The 7,764-nt window shown below is 47.5% G+C and overlaps 1 long non-coding RNA gene across 12 annotated transcripts in view; it reads right to left on the reverse strand.

Annotated features, from left to right (window-relative positions):
- LOC149127154 (uncharacterized) overlaps positions 1 to 3,803 on the reverse strand; it is a 103,103-nt gene extending 99,300 nt beyond the window's left edge. For 5 of the 12 annotated variants that reach the window (XR_016233280.1, XR_016233286.1, XR_016233284.1 and 2 more), the window contains exon 1: positions 3,444 to 3,803. This is a non-coding gene — a long non-coding RNA (uncharacterized LOC149127154). Of the gene's footprint in view, positions 1 to 1,452; positions 1,561 to 2,581; positions 2,941 to 3,443 lie in introns of those variants that run through there. The other 7 variants (XR_016233283.1, XR_016233285.1, XR_016233282.1 and 4 more) reach the window with 5 other exon arrangements.
- Positions 3,804 to 7,764: the final 3,961 nt, after the last annotated feature.

Consider the following 7,764-nt stretch of genomic DNA (forward strand, 5'->3'; position numbering starts at 1 on the left):
TGGTGGAACGAACCTAATTACTTGAGCCTCCCAGGGTCTGCATTGGCAGGAACCTGGAGCCCAGAGTCAGAGCTAGGAATCCAGCTCAGGTACTCCAATATGGGATGTGGATTCTCAACATCTAAGCCAAATGCCCACTCCCACCACACCCTTTGAAGACTTGCCCAGTAGGAATTAGACATCAAACCACTGTTCCCTCCACTCTACAGGATCCCATAAGCTTTCTGAATAGTCCTATTAAAGTATCCCTCACTAGGTTGGAAATGAAGTCAGGCACAAGTCACCCCTCTCATGGTGGGGGCTCCTTTAATGAAGTGCTCTCCAGAGAAATTCTCTTCACCATTTCTGTCTTACCTCCAAAACAACCACTTTCACCTCTAGTGTGAATTCATGTTTAAGAAATATAAACTTTGTTTTTAAATGCTTTCTCTGCAATTTTGCATCATGGCATGGTCCCCTGCGGTGGTATCTTCATCCATTGTCTTTGAGTCTCAGCTAGAATGTCCACTTCAATATTCAGTTACTCAAACTGTGGTGGCTAGAATTGTCTGCACCCATAAAGAGTATCACCTAGCAATCCAAGAATTTCAAACCAGTATCTCCATAGGACTAAATGCATGTCCACCAGCAAATTAACACCACACGCCTTCTTTTCTGCTGTGGAGTTTCATCAAAAGAATTAATTCCAGGGCCTGTGCTGTGGCGTAGTGGTTAAAACTGTCCACATGCAGTGCCAGCATCCCATATAGGCACCAGTTTGAGTCCTGCCTACTCCACTTCCAATTCAGCTCTCTGCTATGGCCTGGGAAGGCAGTGGAGGATGGCCCAAGTCCTTGGGCTTCTGCACCCATGTGGGAGACCCTGATGAAGCTCCAGGCTCCTGGTTTTGGACTGGCTCAGCTTTGGCCATTGCAGCCATTTGGGGAGTAAACCAGTGGATGGGAAGACTTCTCTCTTTCTCTGCCTCTGCCTCTCCATAACTCTGTCTTTCAAGTAAATAAATAAATCTTTAAAAAAAAAAAAAAAAAAAGGAGAAGAACTAATTCTGTTCGGTCTCATCATCCTTTGTGGTCTCATTAGTCCTGATTTCAAATCATTTGGCTTCAACAACCAAAGGCTGAGGCCTGTGTCATTCAAACCAACCAACTCAGAACAAATATTCTGACTGTGTTTCAATAATGTTGGAACTCCTAAGAAAAAGATGACTTCACCTTAAAAGACTAATCTTTTAGAAATTTATATTTATAAAGATAAGCATGGGACAAAGAAGTTACAACAACATATGGAACATTTAGAATTGAAGGGTGAGAAACCTGCTATGAAAATTTGTGAAGCGTACCTAAAGAGACACTAGAGGAGCTTCTGTTGCCTTGAGAGCTTAGTCCATGTGTGCTGCTACAACAAAATACCTCATACTGAGCAATTATAGAGGTCAAAAATGTATTGTCTTACAGTTCCGGAGTCTGGGAGCCCGAGAGGAAGATGCCAGCAGGTGCAGGGTTTGGGACAGCCTGGCTCCGCTTCCACTTTGTTGCTGCATCCTCCAGAAAGGAATGTGTTCTTACATAGAGCAAAGGACAGAAGGGACAAAAAGGACAAGGAACAAAGCTCTTTCATAACGGCAGCTAATCCCAGTCATGAGGACAGAGCCGTCCTAACTCAACCACCTCCTAAAGGCACTTTCTAAGGCTGTTGCATTGGAAATTAAATTTCAACATGAACTTGGGGGAGGATACAAATATTCAAGTCAACACAAAATCATAATTTATAAAAGAAGAAAACTGAAAGGTAACAAATTTAGCATTCATCCCAACTAGTTAAGAGAAGAAACAAGTAAAAGGACAGAAATACTAAATAACAATAGTAATCAAAAAGAGATGAAATTAACAACAAAAGAAACAAAAAATAATAATAAAATATACAAGTCTCTGGCAAGATTGATTAAGGGGAAAAAAGAGAAAGCACAAAAAACACTAGATATTTTTAAGAGGACCTAACTATAGATTCAGTAGGTTTGTTTTTTTTTTTTTTTTTATTTTTTGGACAGGTAGAGTGGACAGTGAGAGAGAGAGACAGAGAGAAAGGTCTTCCTTTGCTGTTGGTTCATCCTCCAATGGCTGCCGCGGCCGGCGCACTGCGGCCGCTGCACCGCGCTGATCCGATGGCAGGAGCCAGGTACTTATCCTGGTCTCCCATGGGGTGCAGGGCCCAAGCACTTGGGCCATCCTCCACTGCACTCCCGGGCCACAGCAGAGAGCTGGCCTGGAAGAGGGGCAACCGGGACAGAATCCGGCACCCCGACTGGGACTAGAACCCGGTGTGCCGGTGCCACAATGCGGAGGATTAGCCTAGTGAGCCGCGGCGCAGGCCGGATTCAGTAGGTATTTAAAAATCAAAAGGAAATGCTACAGAATTCCTGCCAATCAAATTGAAAATTAAGATAAAATGAACATGTAAATGGCTGGAAGTACCTAAAGGAGAGCAAGAACACCACATTAGACCTGTTAAGGAAGCATCAGGCACCAACCACCAGTTCTACACTTAAGTTTCATCTAACCTTCAGGAAGCATCTAATCCCTACCTCGTCAAAAAGTCCCAAGAATAGAAGATGGCGCCGGAGGCAAAGAAAGCAGCTCCTGCCCCTCCTGAAGCTGAAGCCAAAGCAAAGGCTGTGAAGGCCAAGCAGGCAGTGCTGAAAGGCGACCACAGCCACAAAAAGGAAAATTGTGCTTCATCCACGTCAGCCACGTTCCAGCAGCCCAGGACACTACGCCTCGATCGGCAGCCCTAATAACCACAGAAGAGCGCCCCAGGGGAAACAGCCCTGACCACTCTGCCATGGTCAGGTTCACCTGACCACCGAGGCCACCATGAGGAGGACAACACACACACGTGTTCATCGTGAATGTCGGGGCCAACAAGCACCAGCTGAGCCAGGCTGTGGAGGGGCTCAGGGACACTGATGTGGCCAGAGTCAGCATTCGGATGGAGGGAACAAGGCGTGGATGCTGCCAACAAAACTGGGATCATCCACACTGAGTCCAGCTGGTTAATTCTAAATACACTTTTCACATTAAAAATGTCAAAATATTAGAAAAAAAGAAAAGGATGATGTTTATATAACCTCATAACAAAACTGAACATAACCCAAGGTAGAAAAAGTGTAGGTCAATCTTATTATAAACAAAGATGAAAGATAACTAAAATAACAGCAAAATTAATAAAGAAAAGTACAAAAAATGGTTATGACTAAGTAGAGCTCCAATATACAAGGATATTCTAATAGGTAAAAATCTATTAACTGCTTCACAAAATAAAATATCCAAATGGCAAATGACCATACAAAATTGCTTAATATCATTAATCATCAGGCAGATGCAAATTTAAACAATGAGATATCACTTTATATTCACTAGAAACGCTAAAATTAAAGACTAACATACCAAAAAAGACTAATGCCAAATAGTAGTGGAAGTGTGGTGCCGTTCCCCCTCTTCGCAGAGGAACGACACAGGACCCTGCACTGTTCTTTTGTCTGCTCGGCCCTCCCTGGGTTTGCTGCTGGTTCTTCCCAGGTTGGCTGCCGTCCCTCCACCTCCGTGGAGGGGCGGGCCCCCCTGCCACTTTCCCCACTTCCGCGGGGGAGCGGCACACCGCCGGCCGGCTCTCTCGGGGGCTGCTCAGATGTTCCTCAGGTGTTCCTGGTGCATGTTGTCTCTCTCCTCCTTTATAGTCCTCTTCTACCAGTCCCAACTCTGCTACCCACACGCCGAGCACGCTGCTCTCCTCCAATCAGGAGCAGCTCCTACAGCTTGTCAAGTTGGTGAGAGGCAGCTGTGTAGAAGCTGTTTACTCCTCTCCCAGTGCCATATTGTGGGAGAGCAGATGCATAGAATAAGTTAATTCCAGTAACTTAGTCTAGTCCGAGTTGCTCCCCACAGTGTGGAGCAACTGGAATTGTCACACATTGTTGATGAAAGTCAAAAATGGTAAAAACCCTTGAGAAGATTGTTCCACAATTTTTTTTTTAGATTTATTTATTTATTTGAAAGTCAGAGTTACACAGAGAAAGAAGGAGAGGCAGAGAGAGAGAGAGAGAGAGGTCTTCCATCCACTGGTTCACTCCCCAAATGGCCGCAACTGCCAGAGTTGCGCCAATCTGAAGCCAGGAGCCAGGAGCTTCCTTGGGGTCTCCCACGTGGGTGCAGAGGTCCCAGGACTTGGGCCATCTTCTACTGTTTTCCCAGACCATAGCAGAGAGCTAGATCGGAAGTGGAGCAGCCGAGTCTCGAACTGGCACCCATATGGGATGCCAGCACTGCAGGCTGCGGCTTTACCAGCGAGGCCACAGCGCCAGCCCTGATGTTTCACAATTTCTTATAAGATTAAATAAAGTTCCATGTTTATTAGCCAGAGTGATGTCCCATGTCCCAATTACATAATATAATAATAAAACGGGGTGGGCTATTGGCCTGGTGATTAAGACACTACTTAGGGTGTGCAGACCCCATATCAGAGTGCAGACTGTGGCTCTGCTCCTGCTATCAGCTTCCTGCTGACCCACACCCTAGAGGGAAGCAGGTGACGACTCCAGTGATGGGGTCCCTGCCACCCACAGGAAAGACTTGGACTAGGTTCCGGGCCCCCAGCTTTTTTAAAGATTTACTTATTTATTTGAAAGGTAGAGTTACAGGAAGAAAGAGAGAGATCAATCTTCCATCTGCTGGTTCACTCTCCAAATGGCTACAACACCCAGGGCTTGCCCAGGCTGAAGCCAGGATCCCAGAATTCCATCCTCCACATGGTGACGGGGGCCAAGCACTCCCAACGCTTTCCCAGGTGCATTAGCAGGGAGCTGGGTTGGAAGCAGAGCAACTAGGACTCACCACTTTGAGTGGTGCTCATGTGAGATACTGGCACCACAGGTGGTACCTTACCCTGCTGTAGCACAGTGCTGGCCCCGGGCCCCCAGCTCTGACCTGTTCACACACTGCCCATAGCAGGCATCTGGGGAGTAAACCAGTAGATGAGATCTCCCTCTCTCTGTCTCCTTCCCTCTGCCTCTCAAATAAGTAAAAGAAATAAATTTTTAAATAAGTTAACATAATTACTCTTAAGTGCCTAACCCACACAATATATATGAGAATATTTTTACAGAATATATACTCACAAATGACTATGATCAGGACATATAAAGAATATATATTGCTTTTTAAGATAAATCCATATGAAAGAGACCAAGAATATATAGAATATATAGAAATAGATGCACAGCCAGTACCCTAAAGAGGAAACTCAAAGGCCGATAAACATAAGAAACAGGTTACAGGCCGGTGCCGCGGCTCACTAGGCTAATCCTCCGCCTTGCGGCGCCGGCACACCGGGTTCTAGTCCCAGTCGGGGCGCTGGATTCTGTCCTGGTTGCCCCTCTTCCAGGCCAGCTCTCTGCTGTGGCCAGGGAGTGCAGTGGAGGACGGCCCAAGTACTTGGGCCCTGCACCCCATGGGAGACCAGGATAAGTACCTGGCTCCTGCCATCGGATCAGCGCAGTGCGCCGGCCATGGCGGCCATTGGAGGGTGAACCAACAGCAAAGGAAGACCTTTCTCTCTGTCTCTCTCTCTCACTGTCCACTCTGCCTGTCAAAAGAAAGAAAGAAAGAAAGAAAGAAAGAAAGAAAGAAAGAAAGAAAGAAAGAAAGAAAGAAAGAAAGAAAGAAAGAAAGAAAGAAAGAAAGAAAGAAAGAAAGAAAGAAAGAAAGAAAGAAAGAGGTTAGGAAAATGTCAGTTAAGACAACAAAACTTCACCACACCATGACACCATGAAGCTGCCAGCCGGACAGGTGGGGAGGAGGCCATTCGATGCAGAAGGCACAGCATGTACAAAATCGCCTAACACGGTGAGAACGCATCTGTATGTCTGCCTGAGGGAGAGCAGCGACAATGTGAAATGTGGGTGCAGAGGCTCAGGAAACACGACCCCGGAACACGGCAGCCTGGCACGCTGAGGCTTTAGGCTGAGGGAAACTGAGAAAGCCACAGACGCAGAGGGGCTCTCTGACCTGCTCCCACCACCCCTTCCTTGAAGACTCTCAGATGACCGGTGTGCTGCCCCTCACCTGAAGGGAAGGGGAGTTACACTGGGAAGGCAGGAAGAATCGGAGCAGGCCTGGCCAAGCACCACCCCCACCCCAGGTTCATCCCCGTTACACCAAACCCCCTGTTTGAGCACTCAGACTTCCAACTACCGTCCAGCCACTCTGCCTCAAAACTAAGCGCCAGAACAGTGTCACCCGTCTCGTTGGGTCTTCATTTCGGAAGGCTCCCAGGTCATGTACAACATACACTGATTACACGTGTTATGTTTTTCTCTTGTTAATCTCTTGTTATGGGAGTGTCAGCCATGATCTTTGCAATGGGTGAGGAAAAACCCAACTTTTTCCCCCTACAGAAGAAAACATCAAAGCTGGACCCCCCAAAAAATGTTTTCTCTGCATTCCTCAGCACAAAGGCGCGTGCAATTCCTGTGATTCTGCAGATGAGAACTCTCCAGCAGCAGGCATTCCTAGAATTCTGGGCTAAGAAGGAGTCCTGACTTTCTCGTGGGAGTGGATACGTCTTCCTACGTTAATGCAGGAGTTCCGAACCATTCACCATTGTATCTTGTGGGAGACACAACTCCACTGGCTGTACCTGAATCAGACAAAACTAGCAGATGGTGACTTCCTCCTGCAAAGGCCCCTGTTCCTGGCCTAGTCCCAGGAGCTCATGACCTTAGGAGGAGCACAGGGCTGTGTTCCACACACTGACCTTCGCAGACAAAGCGGCATGCTGCAGCTGAGGCTGCATTACCTTTGAGAACTGAAACACATCAGTAACTTGTAAAGAAAGGAGAAAGCACCGAGGGGAAAGTAAAAGCATTACCCAGCCCCAGAGCAGAACTCTGGCAACTCCTCACGCTCCACTTTCACATCACTGTATCAGTGTCTCTGTGACAACGGAAGCTTTTCTGGATGTCACCGAAATTTGAAGACAATGGGTGTTACTAGTTTTGTCTTTAAAAAGAAATGCAAGTAATTTTGGAAATGCTTGCTCCCCAAAAAAATGGAAATTTGGGGACTTGTGTGACTTGGGGCATCGCTAACATATCGTGAGAGAGGAACAAAAATATCGAAAGCCTGAGCAGGAGCCTGTGGTGGGAGGAGGGAGAGCACATTGGCTCCCCCTGGCTGTGAGGAGGGAGGAACGCCCACACCACCCGTGAGACCACAGGCGGCTCCCGTGTGGGGGCGTAGTGTACGGATGAGAACAGTCCATGATGTGGATTGACATAGGGACTCACTCACCCAGCTAGTTATACCTTGTCTGAAAGTTAGGGGCATGGGGTTAGGGGAGAAACGGATCTTCCTTCCTGTCAGTGGATATCGAGATCTCTCGCTCTCACTAGCTCGCTCGCTCGCTCACTCTCTCTCCCTCTCTCTCTCCCTCTCCCTCCCTCTCTCCCTCACTCTCGCTCTCGCTTTCTCTCCAGCAACAGCAGGAAAAATAGAAAAGGGATAAGTTCAGAAGGCCAGTTGAAGAGCAGAAAAAAAAATGAGCTTAGGGGCTGGCACCGTGGCTCACTTGGTCGATCCTCCACCTGTGGTGCCAGCATCCCATATGGGCTTCAGGTTCTAGTCCCAGTTGGGGCACCAGGTTCTAGTCCCAGTTGCTCCTCTTTCAGTCCAGCTCTCTGCTGTGGCCCAGGAGGGCAGTGGAGGATGGCCC

This window comes from Oryctolagus cuniculus, chromosome 4 (genome assembly GCF_051225735.1).
Source record: "Oryctolagus cuniculus isolate XC-2025 breed Fujian yellow rabbit chromosome 4, ASM5122573v1, whole genome shotgun sequence".
NCBI classification, from domain to species: domain Eukaryota; kingdom Metazoa; phylum Chordata; class Mammalia; order Lagomorpha; family Leporidae; genus Oryctolagus; species Oryctolagus cuniculus.